We start from the raw sequence: 25,180 nt of genomic DNA, 5'->3' as shown, positions 1-25,180 counted from the left end.
AACTGTTTGCAGAATTTATAAAACGGAAGAAAATATATCTTGTTGTCCGAACAAATCATAAGGCTGATTCTCTGCCTCACAACACTGAAAACCCGAATTGCGACCGGGTGGCGAATCGGGCGCCTGGCAAAAATTGAGGTTCGCACCTGGCGCCAATTCGGGAGCCATGCATCCCTCGCAGGTGGCGATAATGAAGTTTACGCCCCGCGCTAGTGGGGACATGCAGAACCAGCGTTTCTATGGATTTAAATGTGATTAGCGGCTTGGACAACTTAATGCTCTGCCCTTCCGCGATGCTCTGCCCCTCTTAGGTGGACGTCCTTGGGACGCAAATTACGACAAGTATCTACAAACTGGGACTGGGCACCATGGCTGTGGAAGGGGAGCGGGAGGCTAAAAGAACACTGGAAAAGCATTGAAAACTGTCGGGTGTGCTTGAGGATGGCTGCCCGGGCTGGAGAAGTAACGAGGAGCGACTTACTGCCGTGCCAATGGACTTGGGGTGTCTCCTTCGGGATCAGGGTGGCCTGGCTCAGACTGTTGTTTAAATGCACCCCTTTCGTACTACTTAGAGGCTCCTGGCTGCTCAAGCTGCTAAGTGCTACCTGTGTCCTTTGAATGCCCAGAAGGTCTCTGGTCATCTGGGAGCCTGCCCAGGCTGTCACTCTGGACATACTCACACCCCAGCTGTAGCCATAAAGGGGATGGACGTGGCCAAGCTCAAACAGGGACCCACCAGGTGTTGGCAATTCTCAGAAGTGCAGCCCCACTTCAGCAGAAGCAGGAGTTCAACAGAGCTCATCCCAACCAGTGGAGTCCTGCATCCTAGTCTTTGGAGATCTCCCTCTGTTCTCTGCCTGTCTCAGGGCAGAAGTCTCACCAGTGACACCCACCCATCTGAATCATCATATCTCTCCTACTGGTAAGGCTGGCAACACTACCTCTGCCACCAGCCCAGGTGGTGTTCAGGGGCAAGTTTGAGTCTGTGGTACATCCTGAGGAAGATGGTTTCCCTCCGCTCCTCACTGGCATGGAACTCTGGGTCCAGCATGGTAGTACAGTGGGGAACATTTAAACCCAATCTCCATACAATTAACGGGAGCGACCCCACCCCATCGCCTCCCCAGCAAGAGGCCACACAGGTGCCGATTCCTTTTTAAAAACATGAAGCCAGTGGAAGCTGCTGCAGGGATTTGATGAGGTGAGTAGCCATCTTCACTCGTGGGCAATGAGCCCGGAGGCACTGGGGTTGCTGCCCTGGGGCTCGAAGGGAGGTGCTGGAGGAGCCCCCATGGGCCAGTCTCGGTCAAGGTGGCTGTCATCGGGAGGGGGCAGGGGCTTATGGCTGTCCATGGGCTGGGCTGGAGGAGGGGTGGGGGAAGAGATGGGTTTCTCAGCACCTCCCTGTCTGCCATGCAAACCCCTAGATTGTGTGGTCATCTTCCTGGGGCAACCCCAGCCCCTGCTCGCCTGCCCTACCAACCACCCAAAACTCCCACTGGCCGCACGGCTGAAGGCTATTGCTTATAGGGAATTGGCAATCATAGTTAAGTGAACACTTCATACCTCCCAAATGGATCCCTGTGTGTAAGTGTGCCAGTTAGCTTGTGGGAGTTATTGCCTAGCGTTTCAATCAGAACGTAATGCTTGGACACTGTGCCTGAACACTGCTGGAGGCAACACCACCGACACAGTGGCCATCATCCGAACATCCAGGGGCTGGGCTCAAGCATTGGAGAAATACCGCGGCCAGAGTATGGGAGTGTACACCGGCGAGTGGACCAGCGCCTAGCCCAGGTAATGTTTTGTGCGGGTGGCTTGGGTTCAGGGTGTCAGGAAGTGGGCAGAGCCCCCTAATGCGCCGGAGGTGCATTGGCAGGATGTGCCAGCTTGGGGGGGGGGTGAGTGGTGGGGAGGAGGAGGAGGAGGAGGAGGCATCCAGGACCTTCCTGTCCATTGAGATGGGCCTGGGATAAGGGCTTGGCCTTCATTGTGGAAGAATATGCCAGAGACGTCACATTGACCGAGGTCAACAATTTATATTATTTAACAAATGTATTCCTAACTGCCCCAATCCCTGACTGTACCACCACCCATCCCCCTCCCCACACAATGCACCCAACCCCTATTACCCCGTGCCCTCTCAGTGATCTTCAGCCTGCCGTGCTGTACTTCTGCGCCTAGGTGTCCGTAGGATACACATCAGAGATGGAGGCAGCCTGCTTCTCACCATGACCTGTGGCCTTCGATGCCCTTGGCGGGAATCCTCTGGGGCTGGAGGGCCCTGGCGCATTTGCCGGCAGCACATGCCTCACTTGGCCCATCGAGTCTGCTCCACCATTCAATCATGGCTGATATGTTTCTCATCCCCATTTTCCTGCCTTCGCCCCATAACCTCTGATCCCCTTATTAATCAAGAACCTATCTGTCCTATCTGTCTCTCTCTCTTAAAGACTTGCCCTCCACAGGCTTCTGCGGCAATGAATTCCACAGAGTTACCACCCTCTGGCTGAAAAAAATCCTCTCATCTCTGTTTTAAAGGATTTTTCCTTCAGTCTGAGGCTTGTGCCCTCCGGTTCTAGTTTCTCCTACTAGTGGAAATATCCTCTCCATGTTCTCTCTATCGTCGCCTCTCAGTATTCTGTAAGTTTCAATGAGATCCCCCGCCATTCTTCTAAACTCCATTGCTGCTCATATGACAAGGCCTTCATTCCGGAGATCATTCTTGTGAACCTCCTCTGGACCTTTTCGAAGGTCAGCACATCCTTCCTTAGATACAGGGCCCAAAACTGCTCAAAATATTGCAAATTGGCTCTGACCAGAACCTTATACTGCCTCAACAGTGCATCCCTGCTCTTGTATTCTAGCCCTCTCAACATGAATGCTAACATAGCATTTGCCTTCCTCACTGCTGACTGAACCTGCATGTTAACTTTGTGCTTCCGATTTCCGAAGCCGTTCTCCATTTAAAAAATAGTCTATGCCTCCATTCCATCTTCCATAACCTCACACTTTTCTACATTGTATTCCATCTGCCACTTCTTTGCCCAATGTCTTAGCAGGTCCTTCTGCAACCACCCTGCTTCCCCAATACTACCTGTCCCTCTACAGATCTGTGTATCATCTGCAAACATGGCAACAGTGCCCTCATTGTGAATAGTTGTGGTCCCAACACTGACACCGGAAAACTCCACTGGTCACCGGCTGCCATCCTAAAAAAGATCCCTTTATCCCCACTTTCTATCTTCTGCCAATCATCCAATCCTCTATCCATGCCAGTACCTTACCCTTGGCACCATGGGCTCTTATCTTATTCAGAAGACTCCTGTACGGCACTTTGTCAAAGACTTCTGGATATTGAAGTAGATCATGTCCACTGGTTTTCCTTTGTCTAATTTCCTCGTTACCTCCTCAAGAATTCTAATTGATCTGTCAGACATGACCTTCCTTTGATGAATCACTGCTGACTCAGTCTTATTTTATTATGAACTTCTAAATAGTCTGCCTTAATAATTTTACATAGATTTTACATAGAATTTACAGTGCAGAAGGAGGCCATTCGGCCCATCGAGTCTGCACCGGCTCCTGGAAAGAGCACCCTACCCAAGGTTAACACCTCCACCCAATCCCCATAACCAGTAACCCCACCCAACACTAAGAGCAATTTATCATGGCCAATCCACCTAACCTGCACATCTTTGGACTGTGGGAGGAAACCGGAGCACCCGGAGGAAACCCACGCACAGGGAGGATGTGCAGACTCCACACAGACAGTGACCCAAGCCGGAATCGAACCTGGGACCCTGGAGCTGTGAAGCGATTGTGCTACCCACAATGCTACCGTGCTACCCCAACTTTAAAATCTTACCAATGACCGAAGTCAGGCTAACCGGCCTATAATTTCCTGTCTTCTGCCTTACTCTCTCTTTAAACAGGGGTGTTATGTTAACCATTCCCAATCCTCTTGGATACTCCCTGCCTCCAGTGATTCCTGAAAGATCACCACCAATGCATCCACAATCTCCTCAGCTCTCTTTCAGAACCCTTGGGCGTTGTCCATTCAGTCCGTGTGATTTATCCACCTTCAGATCTTTAGTTACCCCAGCAACTTCTCCTTGGTGATGGCCAGCGCATTCACCTTTGCCCCCTGACTCTCTTGAAGTTATGTGACTCTCTTGAAGTTCCGACACATGTTTGCAGCAGTGTCGATGCCCTCAACAATGCTCCTCAGTGACTGGGACATGCTCTGCTGCACCTCGACTATGCCCACCTGAAAATGGGACATGTCCCACAGTGCCTCGGCGATGCACACCTGCAACTGGGAGACATCCCTCATAACTGTGACATTTGTTGGAGGGCCTCAGAATGCCCACCTGAGACTTGAACCTGCCATGCAGCACCTCATCAAGGTGCGCCAGGTACTGGGTCACATTCCCCAGCACCTGGGACACGCTGTTGAGATGCTGAGCCATGGCTGCCACTGACTGAGCCACGCCTTGGACACCACAACTCATGTTGTGCATCAGGCTCTCCGCTTTAGTCACAACTTGAGCAATGTTGGCCTTGGTGCTGGTCGACCTAGTCACGCTCCCCAAGCTGATGACCACTGCCACTTCCTCCCAGGCAGCACTGGCTGCCCTGTAGCTGACCCTACGAGACCCTCAGGGGAGCAAGGTATCCCATTTGGCCTCTACTGTGTCCTGTAATCTGCCTAGTTTGGCATCCCCAAATTATGGGGCTGGTCTTCTTGGTGACATGGCTGTGAGCTGTAAGGGGTTGACTGTGCAGGATCGGTTTAAGTGCTGCTTGACCTTGTTAGCAAGTGGGCTGGCGAGTGTAGTCACGGTGAATCAGCTGGCGGGACCATAATTTGCAGCGTGAAGTCCATTGGGCCTCGTTAAGTGGACCCATTCACGTTTTATCGCGGTGACAGCCTTGTTGGGTCGAGCGTCAGGAAGCACACGGCAGTTCCCTCTCGTTACCACAATGAGAAACAGTTTGATAAAATCGCTTCCCCTGTTTTAATTCTGGAGATTGTGTGTCACACCACAGGACAGATTGAGCACATAACCTTATTTTATTGTGATACTAAGAGTACCATGCCTACCTGTTGCAGAATGAGTCCAGATGCTTTTTATTGAAGGCTCCAAGAGATCAATTTGCAACTTCAGCACTGATAATGGATTGGCTGCCCTTTCTACACCCTGCCCAATAGTCCATTCAGGTCATGGATGCAGGAGTATGCTATTTAGCACCTGAACTTATTTCATCTTTCAATTCAATTGTACTTCAATTCCATTTTCCCACCTTTATTCCATATCACTTGATGCCCGAACCTAACAAAAATCTATTAACCTCAGTCCGTGTTTATTCAATTGGCTTAATATTCACATCCATTTGAGGGACAGTGTTTCAGATTTTTATCAGACTTTGTGAATGTTTAGGTCATGATTTCTCTCTGGAATAGCCCAGCCCTAATTTTAAGATTGTACTTTCATATTTAAGGTGATTTTCTCCTATTCTCCATCAATCAGAAATTGTTTCTTTGTATATGCCCACATGAATACCCAAATTAATAGATTGTTCTCAACCTTTGTATTCAAGCGAATACAGACCAGAGCCTAGATTTTCATCGTCAGGGTGGGTAGCGGGAGTCGGAACAATTCCTGGGCTGACATGCCTGCTTGGAGAAAGCGCCCATTAGGATGAGACTTTCATTGCACGATATTAGTGCAGGCTGGAGACTGACAGATGATCTCAGAAAAAAATTGGAGACTTCCAAAAGGACTGCCAGGTGCCTAGATGAGCATTTTGAAAGGTCTGCCTCGGTGCTGCAGGACTTTGTCCTGTTTAAAATAAAAACAGAAAGGCCTTCCAGCCCTCGCCTCCCACACCCCCTTACCCTCAACAAAAGCCCTATCCATGTTAACTCTAGCTCCTCACCCACCCTATGGCTCCTTATTCGTCTCATACCAAACTCTGCTCCTCCACTCACCCTCCATGACCCCTCATGCCAAACTATGCCAAACGAGGGGCCTCACGGTAGCATGGTGGTTAGCATCAATGCTTCACAGCTCCAGGGTCCCAGGTTCGATTCCCGGCTGGGTCACTGTCTGTGTGGAGTCTGCACGTCCTCCCCGTGTGTGCGTGGGTTTCCTCCGGGTGCTCCGGTTTCCCCTCACAGTCCAAAGATGTGCGGGTTAGGTGGATTGGCCATGATAAATTGCCCGTAGTGTAAGGTTAATGGGGGGATTGTTGGGTTACGGGTATACGGGTTACGTGGGTTTAAGTAGGGTGATCATTGCTCGGCACAACATCGAGGGCCGAAGGGCCTGTTCTGTGCTGTACTGTTCTATATTCTATATTCTAACTATGGCACTTCCATGCCCCTTGACCCACTGTGTACTTTCTAGAACCAGTGACTCGTATAAAGTGGCATGTGTCAAGAAAAACTTCAAAAATGTCATTCATTGAGAACTTTCTTCCTATGTTTGAAACAAAAATCTAAAGTACAAGGTTTAAATAACAGCCATTCATTCATAATTTGCCAGTGTTCCAATTCCCTACAGGGTAATAAAATGCCAATCCTCATACCCTATAAAGTTTCACTAGCTGAAATGCAAGCACTTTAAGCCTCTTAACCTTGTGTAAATGAATAATGTGCAATTGACAGCAGAGAGCCAGAGCTTTAAATTAAGCAAAGTTTTCTCTGGCGCTCAGATATCCCAACAGACTAATGGATTTCTGATTTCTCAATGAAACAATATTATTCTTGGCTCTATCTCTCTCACTCGCCTTCTGCCTCTTTCTCTCATCTGTCTGTTTTGCTCTTACTGTCCGTCGCCCATCTCTCCCTCGTGCCTGTCTCCCTCTCTTTTATCTGTCTCTCACCCTTTCTGTTTCTCTCCTGTCTCTATTGCTCTCTTATCCTTCTGTCTCCCATCCTTCCGTCACTCCCCTATCTCTTCTGTCTCTCTTTTTCTCTTGCTTACTCACCTGCTTGCCTTCTATCTCTTTCCTTCTGTTTCATTTCTTCTCTAGCCCAGAAGTTCAATTCATAGAACATAGAACAGTACAGCACAGAACAGGCCCTTCGGCCCTCGATGTTGTGCCGAACAATGATCACCCTACTTAAACCCACGTAACCCGTATACCCATATCCCAACAATCCCCCCATTAACCTTCCACTACGGGCGATTTAGCATGGCCAATCCACCTAACCCGCACATCTTTGGACTGTGGGAGGAAACCGGAGCACCCGGAGGAAACCCACGCACACACGGGGAGGACGTGCAGACTCCACACAGACAGTGACCCAGCCGGGAATCGAACCTGGGACCCTGGAGCTGTGAAGCATTGATGCTAACATTGATTGGGGCCTCACGGTAGCATGGTGGTTAGCATCAATGCTTCACAGCTCCAGGGTCCCAGGTTCGATTCCCGGCTGGGTCACTGTCTGTGTGGAGTCTGCACGTCCTCCCCGTGTGTGCGTGGGTTTCCTCCGGGTGCTCCGGTTTCCTCCCACAGTCCAAAGATGTGCAGGTTAGGTGAATTGACCATGCTAAATTGCCCGTAGTGTAAGGTTAATGGGGGGATTGTTGGGTTACGGGTATACGGGTTACGTGGGTTTAAGTAGGGTGATCATTGCTCGGCACAACATCGAGGGCCGAAGGGCCTGTTCTGTGCTGTACTGTTCTATGTTCTATGTTCTAACCACCATGCTACCGTGAGGCCCCTGTTAGAAATTCTTCAGTAAACAAGATTTCAAAATATTTTGGCCAACAAACATTTCAACTGGACTCTGTTTGCAAGAGGTTTTCTCGTCTGCAGCCAGCTTGTTCTCCTATCGAAAACCTAAATTACTTGGACACATCCCTACAATTAACTTACATTGAGCTTTTTTCTCAGTTATTGATCTCCCAGGCAGCCTGGTCACATGATCACTGTGCTGATACCAGTTAAAGCCAGGTGCTTTTATCAGAAATCATTTGCTGGAAAAACTTAGATCTTACAGGTATTAGCCCCGGAAGTGGAGAAGATTTTAGTTTAGACGGGCAGCATGGTCGGCGCAGGCTTGGCGGGCCGAAGGACCTGTTCCTGTGCTGTACTTTTCTTTGTTCTTTTGTTCTTTGTTTAGCTGCTGTTGTATAAAGAGTGAAAAGTTCTACTCCTTCTCACAAACACCTCTATTTTCCTTTAACCCAACTCTATACAAAAACTCTATCATCGCATCAAATGGCCCAAAGGCCACCTGACACTTCTTTACATATCAGTGTCAATTACTGGATACTTAACATAAATGAGACGTTTAATTGGAATGTCTCTTAACCCATTCCTTAACAAAAAGGACCATCATCTCACCACAGATTATAGTTTTATTTTCCCAAAACCACATGGGTCACACAATCTACCAGCCCCATGGATATTGAAATAAATGCACTTGATGAAGCTCCAGCATGTGACATGGGCTGGTTTAGCTCACTGGGCTAAATCGCTGGCTTTTAAAGCAGACCAAGCAGGCCAGCAGCACGGTTCGATTCCCATACCAGCCTCCCCGGACAGGCGCCGGAATGTGGTGACTAGGGACTTTTCACAGTAACTTCATTGAAGCCTACTCGTGACAAAAAGCGATTTTCATTTCATTTTCATTTTCAGCATTAAACTGTGACTAATTTTAACTTGTGGGAACCAGAAGAAATAATGGATTGGATTCTCCCAAATGAGACTATGTCCCCACGCTGGCGTAAAAACGGTAGAGTTTTACTCCCGAAATTCCTTGAAAAAAGTTAGACAAATTCATAGCTCTGCAAGGGGCTAGCAGGCACCCGGAATGAATGTCGCAGCTTTTGCTGCAGATATGCATCTGGGTTAGAGGCCGCGCATGCCCAAAGTATTTTCACTTTGGGCACGGCTCTCAGTCAGTGTTGTCTGCAATCGCCTGCCCATTGCTTTACCCTGAGTGTGGGCTATGGTCAACAGAATGTCTCGTGGGCCGCACTCTGAACCTAGATGGGTCGCATGTGACCTCCGGGCCACAGGTTGCCTACCACTGCCCTCAATTATGGTGAACAAGCTCATGTATCAGACCTGCTGCTGCTTTAAGTCATATGGCAGATATTGTGCAACAAGTGGTTCCAGTTGGGACTTTGTACTAAACTAAACTTTTATTCTCAGAATGTCAGTTGAGAATTTGCTCGCACTTTGTCAGTGGACTGACATTAGAAAAATACACCAGTGTTGTGCACTCTTTTTTGGCAGTCATCCAGGTTTTTGCATAAATTTATCAAACCTCTAAAGGGACCCATAAAATACCGGTGTTGTCCGCCAGAAGGAAACTGCTAATCCTGCTTTCTGTACAGAGAGGCAATCCATAAAAACTTGCAAAAAAAATGGTTTGCTGCAAATCACCTGCAACAGAGCTTCTTTTCCTAGCAGACGATCACAGATCACATGATGCTTGTCTGGGCGTTTTTTTTTGTTTGTTGCTAGCATCGCTCAGCTGTGCCTGAGAGTAGGAGGTTTGGCAGCGTGGGACTTGTCAGCAATGAAGGATGTACCAAGTAAAACAACGTCTCTCATTTCACAGTCAAGTCTGTTTCTCTACCAGCCCAGCTGGTGTTACACTGAGCTGCAGCAAATGGAAACATCACAAGACTTTGTTAGCCTGAAGTATGGGGGCATCAGATGATGTAAGTGCTAATTCACTTTGATAGATTTCTCCTCATAGCAGCAATTCAGATAAAGTTTGTTGCAGAAAGTCATGCCTGGTATTTTAATCTGATATTGCAAGCACGCACGTGCCATTTTTCACATGAATCAAAAATGTCTTAATACAGTTATCAACTTGCTGATTTTTATATCCTAATGGTTGTTGTCTTTGCAGTTGTAGGCATCTCCTGAAAAAAATAATTCAAGATTGCAACATTTTGTTTGCCTGGACTGACCAGCACACTGCTATAAACTGCCACTAGGACCTTCATAACAGTGATTGTGGTGTCGGGCACTGACCCATCTGAAGTGTATGGAAGAGGAGAAGAGAGTAACATGGAATAAAGATGTTTGATGAAAGAGACAAGTGTTCAAAACAAGAAGAAAGAATGGGTGTGGTTGCTTTAATGATTGAACAGTTTGCGTGGATGTGAATAGGAAAGGATCTTTCACTCATGTAACTGCTACTGAAACTGATAGTTGAAACTGGCATTACATTGCCTATTGCTGCTTTTAATTTCAGTTTCAGGCACAGCTGCCATAAGTTGATAAAACGGAAACTCAAATGTTAGATGAGTTGAACAGAAAGTATGAGAATGTACTCCACATAGCAATAACGCTCCTCTGGTTTCCAGACATCTGCTGTACTTGTGGAATATTACATAAGCAGTGTGAAACTGAAAACAGTGAAATGCCAGCAATGTAAAACAATCTGACCCAGCAGTCATTTGGTTACGGTTCCTACTCGCATCCACCTACTGTTTCACGTTTCTAATGATTCCATCCATTCTCTCCTCTGGTTTTAAATGCCTGTCTCTCCCATAAATAACTTCCAACCATTTTTTAAATTGCCTTTTTCTTTTCTGCACTTCAGTTGGGGGCCAGAAACCAGCTGCCATGGAGTCTTTCTAGTGAAAGCTCAAGCAGTGGAAAATTATTGAAATTTTGATAATGTTTTTAAATTTCATCAAGCAGTTATGAAGACAAAAGCATTCATATTCAGCCACGAAGAGCCTTTGTTCACATGTCATTGTTAAGTAATATCCTCGGTAAGGGGTAGCTTTCATCTTATAAAATGTGTGAATGCTGTAATGAATTAATTACAGGTTCTATAATCATAGATTACTATTTGTAATCAGTATTCTTAAAAAGGACACCTTTTATTATTCCTTTTATATTACGAATTACAGACAAGAAGACATAGGATTGAAATTGAACTGTAATATTAGCACTAAATATATTAACACATTTTATTGAATTCTTCTGTTTTTTTATTAAAAGCATTAATCCATCAAAATATATAGTCTTCATTAAAATGGTCAATAAAGGAATTTCATACAAGTATGTGAATATATTTGCTATTCATGTTCTACAGTGCAATTTCAGCCTGTACGTATCTGATTGTTCCACTCAAGCTGATCAGATCTCCAAACTATGATGCACAGAGAATGTGAAATAGCTGTTTGGGAAGTAAGAATCTTGAGCAGTCCCTCAGCATCAATGCTGACTTGCTTGCACTCTGGGCAGGTGCGTTCTGCAGTGGTTGGATACTCCAATCCTGGATCTGCAGCCTCTGACACAGATTTAGCAGGTGGTGTTTGATGTATTGGTGGGAATGTTGCATTTATTTAGCGAGGCTTTCAGAGTGTCCCTGTAGCGTTTCCTCGTCCTCCTAGTGATCGTTTGCCATTGCGGAGCTCGCAGTAGAGCACTTGTTTTGCGAGTCTTCTGTCGGGTATGCAGGCAATGTGGCCTGCCCATCACAGCTGGTCGAACTTGACCAGTGCCTCGATACTGGGGATATTGGCCTGGGAGAGGACGCTCATGTTGATACACCTATCCTGCCAGTGGATTTGCAGGATTTTTCGGAGGCAATGTTGGTGATATCTCTCCAGGATTTGAGGTGAATAATAGATTACAGAATCACAGACGTGTTACAGTGCAGAAGGAAGCCATTCAGCACATGTGTTTGCATCGGCTTTCTGAATGAACAATTCACCCAGTTGCAATCGCCCGGCTTCTCCTGTAACACTGCCTGTTGTTCACTTGCAGATCATTCATGCAAAGTCACTCATGTGTTTGTAGTATGCAGGTGTATCAGAATTCATGCTTGGTGATGATGGCTTTCCACCAAGCAGTGTATTTGATTATGGAACTAGCAGAGAAGGGCATGCTAGAAAAACGGGCAGGATTTTCCCCACAAGATTCACAACCCAGTCTTCAGGTGGTCAGAAGCTCATATTCTGTGGGGAACAGTTAACCAGCAGTGGATTTTCTCCAAATTAGCCAATTAGTGATTATGTATGGGCTCTCGAAGCTAGAGGACAGGTGAAGACGCTCCGGCATTGAAGACACAGCAGGTTGCCTTTCCTGTAAGAAAGAGAGAGGGCTCTTCAAGATGCAACATCTCTCCAACAACTTCTCCTTTAACTTATCACATTTTCTCCAAATCAAAGGTGTAGCAATGGGTTACCCGCATGGGTCCTAGCTACGCTTGCCTTTTTATGGGGTATGTGGAACATTCCTTCTTCCAGGCCTGCTCAGGTCCCCTTCCACAACTCCTTTACTGTTACATTCATAGACTATTTTGGTGCCGCTTCATGCTTTCGTCCAGACCGGGAAAAAATCACCAACTTTACTTCCAATTTCCACCCCTTCATCACTTTCACCTGGTCCATCTCAGACACTTCTCTTCCCTTCCTTGTTCTTTCTGATCCATTTCCGGCAATAGACTATAGACATAGTAGCGCAGTACGGGACCCTTCGGCCCTCGATGCTGCGCCGACCTGTGAAAACCATTTGAAGCCTATCTGACCTACACTATTCCAATTTTCAATCATCATATGTCTATCCAGTAACCACTTAAATGCCCTTAAAGTTGACGAGTCTACTACTGTGCAGGCAGGGCGTTCCACACCCCTATTACTCTGAGTAAAGAAACTGCCTCTGACATCTGTCCTATATCTCCACCCCTCAATTTAAAGCTATATCCCCTCGTGTTGGTCATCACCATCCGAGGAAAGAGACTCTCACTGTCCACCCTATCTAACCCTCTGACTATCTTATATGTCTCTATTAAGTCACCTCTCAGCCTTCCCTCTCTAAACGAAAACAACCTCAAGTCCCTGAGCCTTTCCTCGTAAGACCTTCCCTCCATACCAGGCAACATCCAGTAAATCTCCTCTGAACCCTTTCCAAAGCTTCCACATCCTTCCTACAATGTGGTGACCAGAACTGCACGCAGTACTCCAGGAGCCGGCCGCACCAGAGTATGTACAGCTCAGCATGACCTTGTGGCTCCGAACTCAATCCCCCTACTGATAAAGGCTAGCACACCATATGCCTTCTTAACAGCCCTATTAACCTGGGTGGCAACTTTCAGGGAGTTATGTACCTGGATGCCGAGATCTCTCTGTTCATCTACACTACCAAGAATCTTGCCATTAGCCCAGTACTCTGCATTCCTGTTACTCCTTCCAAAGGAACCACCTCACACTTTTCCGCATTAAACTCCATCTGCCACCTCTCAGCCCAGCTCTGCAGCTTATTATGTCCCTCTGTATCCTATAAAATCCTTCAGCACTATCCCCAACTCCCCTGACCTTCGTGTCATCTGCAAATTTACTAACCCATCCTTTCTACACCCTCTTCCAGGTCATTTATAAAAAGGACAAACAGCAGTGGCCCCAAAACAGATCCTGCGTACACCACTGGTAACTGAACTCTAGGATGAACATTTGGCATCAACCACCACCCTCTGTCTTTCAGCTAGCCAATTACTGATCCAAACCACTAAATCACCTTCAATCCCATACTTCCTTATTTTCTGCAATATCCTACCGTGGGAACCTTATCAACGCCTTACTGAAATCCATATACACCACATCAACCCGTCTTTACCCTCATCCACCTGTTTGGTCACCTTCTCCAATAAGGTTTGTGAGGTATGACGTTACACTTCACAAAAACCGTGTTGAGTATCGCTAATCAACTTGTTCTTTCAAGATGATTATAAACCCTATCTCTTATAACCTTTTCCAACATTTTACCCACAACCGAAATAAGGCTCACAGGTCTGTAATTACCAGGGTTGTCTCTACTTCCCCTTCTTGAACAAGGGGACAACATTTGCTATCCTCCAGTCTTCCGGCACTATTCCTGTCGACAAAGACGACATAAAGATCAAGGACAAAGGCTCTGCAATCTCCTCCTGGCTTCCCAGAGAATCCTAGGATAAATCCATCTGGACCAGGGGACTTATCTATTTTTACACTTTTCCAAAATTGCTAACACCTCCTCCTTGTGAACCTCAATTCCATCTAGCCTGGTTGACTGAACCTGAGTATTCTCCTCGACAACATTGTCTTTCTCCAGTGTAAACACTGACGAAAAATATCCATTTAACGCTTCCCCTATTTCCTGTGATTCCACACACAACTTTCCACTACTATCCTTGATTGGCCCTAATCTTACTCTAGTCATTCTTTTGTTCCTGATATACCTATAGAAAGCCTTAGGGTTTTCCTTGATCCTATCCGCCAACGACTTTTCGGGTCCCTCTCCTCGCTCTTCTTAACTCTCCCTTTAGGTCCTTCCTGACTAACTTCATGTCTCATCCTAACATACAGCCTTCTTCTTCCTCTGACAAGTGCTTCAACTTCCTATCTTCAACTATCTACTAATATTCACTATAAGCCCACTGACTCACACAGCTATCTGGATTACAGCTCTTCGCACCCTACACCCTGTAAGTACTCCATCCCTTTTTCTTTGCTCCTTCGCCTCCGTCGCATTTGGTCTGATGATGGTGCTTCGAAAATGTGTTCCTTCTTCCTTAACCGTGATTTCCCACCCACAGTTGTTGACAGGGCCCTCAACAGTGTGCGGTCTTCTCTCGCGCCACTACCCTCGCCCCCTCCCCTTCCTCCCAGAACAAGGATAGAATCCCCATTGATCTCACATTTCACCCCACCAGCCCCCGTCCTCTGCCATTTTCACCAACACCAGTGTGATGCCACTACCAAACACATCTTCCCTTTACTCCCCCTCTGTCAGCAATTCCGCAGAAGACTGTTCCCTCCGAGATAATCTAGTCCATCATCCCACCATACCCAACACCGCCCTATCACCCATGGGATCTTCCCATGCATCGCAGAAGGTGTAACACCTGCCCCTTTACCTCTTCCATGCTGAACGGTCCCAGCCCAAAACACTAATTCCAGGTTAAGCAGCGTTTTCACTTGCACTTCTTCCAATTTGGTCCATTGCATTCGCTGATCCCAATGTGGTCTCTTCTATATCGGAGAGACTAAACACAGACTGGGTGATCGCTTTGCTGAGCACCTACGGTCTGTGCACATTCTGGACCATGACCTTCCCGTTGCTTGGCATTTTAACACAAGATCCTGTTCCCATGTCCACATGTTTTGCCTTGGCCTGCTGCAAAGTTCCAGTGAAAGTCAACGCAAACTGGAGTAATAACATCTCATCTTCTGGTTAGGCACTGTACAGCCTTCCGGTCTTCAACATCAAAATTCAACAAATTCCAGATGATTAGCTCTTACCCCACCTGACCCAATTTTTTTCCATCCCATTTCATTTTTAATTGTTTTTTACCATTTCTTTCTCTCTTGTCTTTATATATATTCACCCCCCCCCCCCCCCCCCCCCCCACCCCCCCCTCCACACAACCACCCATCGGCTTATGCCACCTTCGTTGCCGTTCTTCTCCACCTTTGCTTACCCTCCCCCCCCCCCCCCCCCCCCCCCCCCCCAATCCCCCCCCCCCCCCCCCCCCCCCCCCCCCCCCCCCCCCCCCCCCACCTCCCCCCACCCCCCACCTCTACATCCGTCACAGTTTACCCTCTGATGTAGTTTCTCTGCAGTTTGGCCTTTCACATCTTTCATTCTCTCTGGGGACTGCCAATTAGCACTCTTTTCCCCTTGCTTTCTGTGGCTATTAGGCCACCCCGTTTCCATGGGTTTCTGTGGCTTTGACTCATCTTTCATTCTCACTCCGCAGTATAAATATTCACACTTTCTCTGTCTGTTAGCTTTGACAAAGGGTCATCTGAACTCAACCATGATGTGTAGATGTTGGTGTTGGACTGGGGTGAGCACAGCAAGAAGTCTTACAACACCAGGTTAAAGTCCCACAGGTTAAAGTCCAACTCAACTTAAGGAAGGAGCAGTGCTCCGAAAGCTAGTGATTCAAAACAAACCTGTTGGACTTTAACCTGGTGTTGTAAGACTTCTTACTGAACTCGAAATGTTAGCTCTTTCTCTCCCTACAGATGCTGCCAGACCTGCTGAGATTTTCCAGCATTTTCTTTTTGTTTTCAGATTCCATCATCCGCAGTAGTAATTTGCTTTTATCTTCAAGATGCAAGTTCCTTTTCTCCAATTTAAAAAAAAACACACTTTTGTATAAAACTTAGAATCAGCAGCCAGGCTGCAGTTGCAGCGCGGGATGGCTTCAAAAGCCTGCCTGGAGCATTGGCCATAGAACCGGATCTGGGGAAAGACCAGAGGAATTGGAACTGGGATAGATTGGCCTGACTTGGATTGAGCATCAGTAGAGGTATCTGTTAATAGGTAAACTGAGAGAAGATCAGTGGATGTTCAAAGAAAAATAAATATGATGTGGAACCCATTCATACTCGAGGTGCTAAAGTTCCACTTCTCAAGAAACGAGTTAGCGAGGAGGCAAGAGACAACATAAACCTTAAACATACAACAATGCAATCGAACATGATCTTGGCAAATGAGAAATATTCATAGTGAAGGGCAACAATATAGATGGTAAGAGCTATGAGAAGAGAACGTGAAAATAAACTTGCAAGGGAAATCAAGGTCAATGCAAACATGGGCAGCACGGTAGCATTGTGGATAGCACAATCGCTTCACAGCTCTAGGGTCCCAGGTTCGATTCCAGCTTGGGTCACTGTCTGTGTGGAGTCTGCACATCCTCCCCGTGTGTGTGTGGGTTACCTCCGGGTGCTCCGGTTTCCTCCCACAGTCCAAAGATGTGCAGGTTAGATGGATTGGCCATGATAAATTGCCCTTAGTGTTGACCTTGGGTAGGGTGCTCTTTCCAAGAGCCGGTGCAGACTCGATGGGCTGAATGGCCTCCTGCACTGTAAATTCTATGATCTATGATTTTAAACGGTAAGATTTGGAAGAAAGGGTGGTCGGAAACAATATGGGAGCCTTGAAAACTAATAACTGATATTATGAATGAAAATAAGGAAATGGCAGACTGTTGAATAGCTCAGCACCCGGTAGCACAAGTGGATAGCACTGTGGCTTCACAGCACCAGGGTTCCCAGGTCTGATTTTCCGCTCAGTACCTCTGAGTTGAACAACATTTGGGAATTAAGACGGTCCTCAAGACCCAGGAAAATCCCCTGATAACGCTATGATGGACTGTTTGGGACTCTCATCCCTTTTGTTCCTCAGCCTTACTTTGTACATTCAGGGTCTTAAAGATGTGGTAGCAGTCCCCTTTTAAGGGGCCTACCCTTGCAGTCCAGGTGACTGCTTGGCGCCTATCGTGCAGGAGCACGGGAACACCAATCGTATGAAGGAAAAAGCAAGGGGAGTTGGGAGAGTGAACCGGGGAGCCAGAGTGGGAATACCCATATCAGAGAATCCATGCCTGTACATACGTTAGCCTGTTCGTTGGCAATAATTCATTATTGCCATCTATCTGTTATCGCCTGAGCCACCGCAGTTTTCACCCTAAGTTTTTAAAATGAGGAAAAGGCTTTCAAAATTCTCTTGATTCCGGTGCCTGGGAATATTGCACAGTCACTATGCTTTTTAAGAAAATGGAGACAGGGAAACAAGGAATTACGGACCAGTTAGCTGAACATCTGTTGCCAGGTAATTACTAAAGTCTATAATTAAAGATAAGGTGACTGAATGAACAGATCAGAGAGAGACAGCATAGATCTGTAATGGATAAGTCATGCGGAAACCAAAGTGATTGAATTTTTGGAGGAGGTGACTGAAGTAGTGGACAAGGGAATGTCTATGTATGCTCCTAATATGGAATCCAGAAGGCATTTGATAAAGTCCCTCAGTAGACATTGTTCGCTAAAGTTGAAACCCATGGAATTGAAACAAATTATTGACCTAGTTAGGAAATTGGCTGAAACCCAAGAGTCAGAATGTAGGGATAATGGACAAGCATCTCATTGATAGGATGTGATTAGTGGTATCCCACAAGGATCTGTACTGGAGCCTCACTATTTATTAACAATTTAGATGATGGCATAGAAGCCTTATGCTTAATTTGCCATGACACAAAGATAGATGACGTCATAGGTAATGTAGATGGAGGCATTACTTCCAAAAAAAGATATTAATAGATTACGTGATTGATTTGCATCCTGCCATCTATGAGAGATGACAGGAATGTAGCCTCAGAACTTTGGTGAGGTCAGATGAGATCATCTACTGCATTACTTTTGATATGGAACAGGGTAATTCTGGCAAAGCAAAGTTTGCCGTACGTACCATTGCTTTGAAGCTTCTGAAGCCTCGTGCGGAATCTTACTGTATTTTCTCAAAACGTTGTACCGGTTGTGAAAACCAGTGAGAATCCGACCAGGGCGCTGATGGTGGTGGGAAAACGCATCGAATATTCTGCCTCTTTAATAATCCCCTTCCCAGGGCAGCACGGTGGCACAGTGGGTTGGCCCTGCTGCCTCACTGTGGCCGATGGCCCCAGGTTCGCTCTGGGTCACTTGTCCATGTGGAGTTTGCACATTCTCCCCGTGTTTGCGGGGGTTTCGCCTCCACAAGCCAAAAGATGTGCAGGGTAGGTGGATTGGCCACACTAAGTTGCCCCTTAATTGGAAAAAAATTAAGTGGGTACTCTAATTTATTTTAAAAAATAATCCCCTTTCCCACATGCTTGATGCCACACTAGTGGCTGCTTATCTCTGAATCACGAGTGGCTGCTTTACCTCTGAATCACCTTGCACTGGGAAAAGGCCAATTCCTGCAATCAGTGGGGTGCTCCTTATATGTCTACCCAGCACCCCCCCTGCACTTGTCCCAAGTCTAGTCTGGGATGGTTTGCCAAGAAGACAGTACCAGGATTTTCTGAGGGACCCCTTAACATACTTCTAGATAGTAAGAAGTCTTACAACACCAGGTTAAAGTCCAACCAGGTTTGTTTCAACACGAGCTTTCGGAGCACGGTCCTTCTTCAGGTGAATGGAAAGGCTTGTTCCAGAAATGTTTATATAGACACAGTCAGAGATGCCCCGGAATGCGAGCACCTGCAGGCAATCAAATCATCAAAGATGCAGAGAGAGAGGTACTCCAGGTTAAAGAGGTGTGAATTGTCCCAAGCCAGTTCAGTCGGTAGGCCTCTGCAAGTCCAGGCTTGTTGGTGGGGGCCGAATGTAATGCGACATGAATCCCAGATCCCGGTTGAGTCCGCATTCATGCGTGCGGGAACTTAGATATAAGTTTTTGCTCAGCAATTTTTGCGTTGTCGCGTCTCCTGAAGGCCTCCTTGTAGAATGCTGACCCGGAGATCAGAGGCTTGAATGTCCTTGACTGCTGAAGTGTTCTCCCAACTGGAAGGGAACAGTCCTGCCTGTTGATAGTCGCACGATGCCCGTTTATTCGTTGTCGCAGTGTCTGCATGGTCTCGCCAATGTACCACGCTTCGGGACATCCTTTCCTGCAGCGTATGAGGTAGACTACATTGGTCGAGTCGCACGAGTATGCGCCGCGTACTGGTGGGTGTGTTTCACGTGTAATGGTGGTGTCCATGTCGATGATATGGCATGTCTTGCAGAGATTACCCTGGCAGGGTTTGTGGTGTTGTGGTTTGCTGTTCTGAAGGCTGGGTAATTGCTGCAAACATGGTTTGTTTGAGGTTGCGCGGTTGTTTGAAGGCCAGTAGTGGGGGGTGTGGGGATGACCTTGGCAAGATGTCCATCCTCGCTGATGATGTGTTGGAGGCTGCGAAGAAGATGTCGTAGTTTCTCCGCCCCAGGAAAGTACTGGACGACGAAGGGTACTCTGTCAGTGGTGTCCGTGTTTGTCTTCTGAGGAGGTCGGTTGCGGTTTTTTTTGCTGTGGCGCGGTGGGAAACTGTCGATCAATGAGTCGAGCGCCATATCCCGTTCGTACGAGGGCATCTTTCAGCATCTGTAGGTGTCTGTGCGCTCCTCCTTGTCTGAGCAGATCCTGTGTATACGGAGGGCTTGTCCATAGGGGATGGCTTCTTTAATGTGTTTCGGGGGTGAAAGCTGGAGAAGTGGATGCATCGATGAGATTATCTGTGGGCTTGCGGTAAAGCGAGGTGCTGAGGTGACCGTCCTTGATGGAGACGAGTGTGTCCAAGAATGGAACTGATTTGGAGAATAGTCCATGGTGAGTTTGATGGTGGGATGGAACTTATTGATGTCATCGTGTAGTCGTTTTCAGTGATGTCTCGCCGGGGTCCAAAGGAAAAAAATGTCATCGATGTATCTGGTGTATAGCATCGGTTGAAAGTCCTGTGTGGTGAGGAAGTCCTGTTCAAACTTGTGCATGAAGATGTTGCATATTGAGGTGCAAATTTGGTCCCCATGGCTGTTCCGTGCGTCTGGATGAAGAATTTGTTGTCGAAGGTGAAGACGTTGTGGTCTAGAATGAAACGGATGAGTTGCAGAAATTGCGTCTGGAGATTGGCAGTTGTCGGTGTTGAGGACTGAGGCTGTTTGCAGCAATGCCGTCGTCATGGGGGATGTGGTGTAGAGTGCCGAGACATCCATTGTGACGAGGAATGTTCCTGGTTCAACTGGTCCATGGGTGCTGAGTTTCTGTAGGAAGTCCCGTCGTGTCGCGACAGAAGCTGGGTGTGTACCTTGTACGATGGGTTTCAAGATGCCCTCGATGTGGCCAGAGAGTTCTCACACAGGGTCCCATTGCCTGAAACGATAGGACGGGCCTGGTGTGTGGCCTTGTGTATTTTCGGGAGGCAGTAGAGATCTCCAATGCGGGGATTACGTGGGATGAGAGCACGTAGGGTGTTCTGAAGGTCTGATCTAAGGTCTTGATCAGTCTGCTGAGTGGCGGATGTGTTCCTTGGTTGGATCTGCGGGTAACTGCCTGTAGTGTTCCTGGTGTCGAGTTGTCGGTATACTTCTTTGCAGTAGTCTGTTCTGTTCAGTATGACGGTGGCCCCTCCTTTGTCTGCTGGTTTGATGACGATGTTGCGGTTGGTCTTGAGAGTGCGGATGGCGTTGCGTGTGCTTGGGTGACGTTTGAGGCTGCCTTGTGATTGGAGTGATGAATCTGGCATTGACACGACTTCTGACGCTTGAGCATACATTGTCGAGTCTAGGGCAGCGGCCTCCCGGAGGGGTCCAATTTGACTCTTTCCTTTTCGGTTGCTGCACTGCAGATCTCGCGGTCTGCTGTTCCGGTTCATTGGTCGTGTCCCTGGGTTCGCTGTCGGCCTCTTGGGGTCTGTGGAAGAATTCCGGAGCCTCATTCGCCTGATGAATTCCTCCGTATCTGCCGCGAGACTGATGGGGTCCATTTTGTGGTGGTGCAGAAATTGAGCCCTCTGCTGAGGACTTCGATTTCGGCCCCCACCAACACGCCTGGACTTGCAGAGGCCTACCGACTGAACTGGCTTGGGACAATTCACACCTCTTTAACCTGGAGTACCTCTCTCTGCATCTTTGATGATTTGATTGCCTGCAGGTGCTCGCATTCCGGGGATCTCTGACTGTGTCCTATATAAACATTTCTGGAACAAGCCTTTCCATTCACCTGAAGAAGGAGCCGTGCTCCGAAAGCTCGTGTTTGAAACAAACCTGTTGGACTTTAACCTGGTGTTGTAAGAACTTCTTACTGTGCTCACCCCAGGTCCAACGCCGGCATCTCCACATCATACTTCTAGATAGTATAGAGCAGAGGTGTGGCATCTTCTACCCCGCATTCCTGCATTCATCTATCAGTCAAGGTCACCGCTGTCACCAAAGAGGCAATAGCCACAATAGTGAGTGCTAGCTCGTTGCAGAAGAAGATGGGGCAACAATGCCGGATCAAGGTGAATGACCTTCATGCAACCAGGGTAAGCCTGCCTCCTGATGTATACCACTGCACACCAACACACCTCCACAGTGATCTCATTAGGTAACCATGTCACGTATTCCCAACACTTCTCATGGCATCTCCTCCCCCGTGTTCCCCTGGTAGATAATCTCCTCACATCTCCGCTCCCACTCATGTCCCACACATGTCAAACTTCATCACTATCTGAACTGGCAGCACTCCTGACTACTCTTTCCTCATTTGTCCCTTTGCAAGCCAAACTCCAGCACTACTAGTGTGAGTTGGCACAGCCTGCGAGAATCATGCCCAAGCTGGAAACCCGAGATTCTCTGGCCTCCCTAGGCGGTGGGAGGAGGCTCACTATTGGGTCGGTGGTGGGATCTTCTGGTTTCTCATTGAATCAACACACACTGCCATGGCGGAGGTGTGTCATCGGCAGGACCAGACGATCCACCGATGTGAACAGCCAGAAGATCTCTCCCTTTGGGTTGCTAGATTTCTAAGTGTAGTAGTGAGCGGGAGTTGCTGCGAGCTTCCCGGCCCACGGCCCAGCGAGGCAGGCAACGCGATTCAATGTTAATTGTTCCACTTAACGATGGCCTCATGGGCTTCTCGACGCAAATGAAAGCCTGCCAGCTGATTCGCCAACACCGCACTCGTCAGCCCCCTGCTGGTCGAGCAGCATTTGCTCAGCCAACCCCAGCCAGCTGTTCAACAATGGCGCCCAGAGGACCGGCCCCAAGATTCGGGGATGCTGACCTGGGGAGACTGTTAGACGCTGTGGAGGCAGGAAGGATTTCCTGTTTCGCCCGAGGGTCCAGATGGGTTAACCATAGGGCAGCTCCAGGAATGTGACCAGGAGGACTAGCTTCCATTACAGGAGAAAGGTCAACGACCTACACCTAGCATGCGTGAGTACACACCAACGCCCCTTCCCCTGAGACCTTTCCACCCCCCCAACTCTCCATGCAACCCCAACCCTCCCACCACCCCCCTCTATCTTCAACCCTTCCTTCACACCCCACACACACCACCACTGTGAACCACTCGTGTACCCAGCGATGCCCTCTTTGTCCACTCAGGAAAAGCTCTCCCACAATTGCCAGGAGAGGACCAGACTGGCTGTGGTGTACCAGACATCTGAGTCCTCACCACCTCGCGGAGTGTGCCCTGGAGATGACCAGTGTGGCTGAGGACAGGGCAGTCACCAACGCGAGGGCTGGCATGATACCGCAGAGGGGAGGGATCACAGTGCTCCAGTCGATTACTGTCAAACGTGGGTTGTTATTGTCTGGCTGACTGACCCATCCCTCCCATTGACTATATGTCCATCCTCGAGCTGACAGCGCCGTCCCATCCCGGGTAGCCTCCTCTCCAGTCTCCCCTGAGACCACCTGGGAGGGAGCTCAAGATGGTCCCGCCACAGCTGTCATTCCCACCTTCCACCAGCACAGATACACACACCTCTGTATTAATGGTCAGGGTTCTGGGTACAATCTGGGTATAACCACTCTGCTTCTGTTGCACATCAGGTGGAGGCAGGAAGCCCTGGACAAGACATAAGTCGGAGGTCTGCTGGATCTCAGTGCCCAGCTGGGTCCCAGCCTGATGCTGAGCCTCTGGAAGAGGTCATCCTGGATCTGATAGAGATGTAGGGTGCGGCTGGGTTATTCAGAGGGAGATGTCTGCTCCAGCAGATCCATAGCTGCTTGGAGGAGTTCAAGAGGATACGGGCGCAGGAGATAGCACCGGCAATGCGTGGCCCTGAGGCCAACACTGCTAGGGTAGAGAGCCTAGTGCACGATGTCAGCAGCGTGATTGAAGGTGTGAAGGTCTCGCACCATGACTGAGGGTCTCAGCGGAATGTCCCCCTGGATGGGATACCTGAACCAGTACAAGGTTAAACTTGATGAGGTTCTGCGGGACCTGTCCCACTCTCCGGTGGGCATGGCCTTGGCGCTGCAGAGCATGTACCAGTCACTGATTGCATTGCGAGGGCGTCGACTCGATGATGCAGACCATGAAGAACTGCCAGGACTGACATAGCCAGATGATGCAGGGGCAGCCGGGGCTCGAGCAGCTGCCCCTCCGTCCCAGGTTGAGCCCCGGGGCCCTTTGGGCATGACTGGGAGGAGAGGGTGCGAGTGCAACCCAGACCCGTCTCCTGGAGTGGGGATAGTGGCCATCTGCTCCCCCGGGCTCTGCCCCTTGATGAGGCCCGCATCTCGCAGCCAACACATGGGACAGGGCAGCACAGCTGTGCATGTGCCACCGATGTGCGCTGGGCCCTCTGGCTCCCCTGAGAATGCCCGCCAGGGGCATCAAAAGCCACAAGATGAGGTAGGCTGGCTGCCTCCACCTCAGATGTGCATCCTGGGAGCACATCTAGACGTTGCGGTTCGAGCTCGGAAGACCAAGTACATCGAGGATCACCTGTGAGGGCCTCTTTCTTCCGCAGTGGAGGCCGATCTGCGAACCATTGGCTCACCTCTCCAGGCATCCCCCCACCCCCTGGACACACTATGTGCAGGTGTTGCTTGTGAGCGAGCACTCAGCAGACAGGCATGGGTCGAATTATGGCATAGATTGAGGAGCACTGACGCTCAGCTCTCTGCGGGTTATCATCACCCCCCTGCCCTCAACAGTGACCCGCGGACAGTGCTGACACAGTCCTAGTACCCTGGGGGATGTGACACAGACCCTGTGAGGGTGGGAAACAGGACTGGGGGGTGACGGACCCCTTATCCCCGAGAGCAGCCCGCCCATCCTGCGGTGGTGCACAGGGTGTGCGGTGGTCCCGGCACATGGGGTGCCCCTCGAGCATCTGCTGCTGTCGCTGCCTCCGGCGTTTGGCCACCCGGACTACCAGCAGCACCACTAGGAAACGGTTTTGGGTCCAATATCCCTGCCACAGCATTCAGTATCTGTAAGAGGGTGTTAGAAACTGACAAACAGTGGTAGCTCCCACCCCAGGACCCTCTACTTCCCCCATTGATTTCCAACCCCCTCCACCCAGAGCACCCAGCGCATGCACTCCCTGCCATACTGGGCCCCCCTCTCTGGACTCCAGATCTTGTACCCCAGACACCCGCTCATGACATCACCTGGACTGGCTGCTGGTCCCTTCCCCGAGGCACTCACCCAACCTTTGGCCATGGACATGTCCCCAGAGCAGTGTCCCATCTCCTGGGTGTTCGGATGTTGGCTGCTGTGTCATGGTGTTGCCTCCCACAGTATTCAGGCACAGTGTCCAAGCATCACTGTCTGATTGGGATACTAGGCAATGACTCCCACATGCTACATGACCTGCCCACCGATGGGAATCCACTTGGGTTGTGTGAAATGGCTACTTAACCAGCTGCTGATTCCCTCTCAGCAATAGCATTCAGCCGCACTTCCA

The 25,180-nt window shown here is 48.7% G+C and overlaps 1 protein-coding gene across 13 annotated transcripts in view; it reads left to right on the top strand.

Annotated features, from left to right (window-relative positions):
• The window catches only part of ndst3 (N-deacetylase/N-sulfotransferase (heparan glucosaminyl) 3), a 1,441,915-nt gene that overhangs the window by 375,737 nt on the left and 1,040,998 nt on the right, over window positions 1-25,180 (top strand). The window contains exon 4 of one of the 13 annotated variants that reach the window (XM_038791878.1): window positions 9,490-9,689. The exons of the other annotated variants lie outside the window; for them this stretch is intronic. The gene's annotated coding sequence lies outside the window, so the exon portion shown is untranslated. The remainder of the gene's footprint in view (window positions 1-9,489; window positions 9,690-25,180) is intronic. 13 annotated transcript variants of the gene reach the window in all.

The sequence above is a fragment of the Scyliorhinus canicula genome, chromosome 3 (assembly GCF_902713615.1).
Source record: "Scyliorhinus canicula chromosome 3, sScyCan1.1, whole genome shotgun sequence".
Taxonomy (NCBI): Eukaryota; Metazoa; Chordata; class Chondrichthyes; order Carcharhiniformes; family Scyliorhinidae; genus Scyliorhinus; species Scyliorhinus canicula.
The sequence above is the reverse complement of the archived record's forward strand: the minus strand, read 5'-3'. Positions and strand labels throughout refer to the sequence as shown.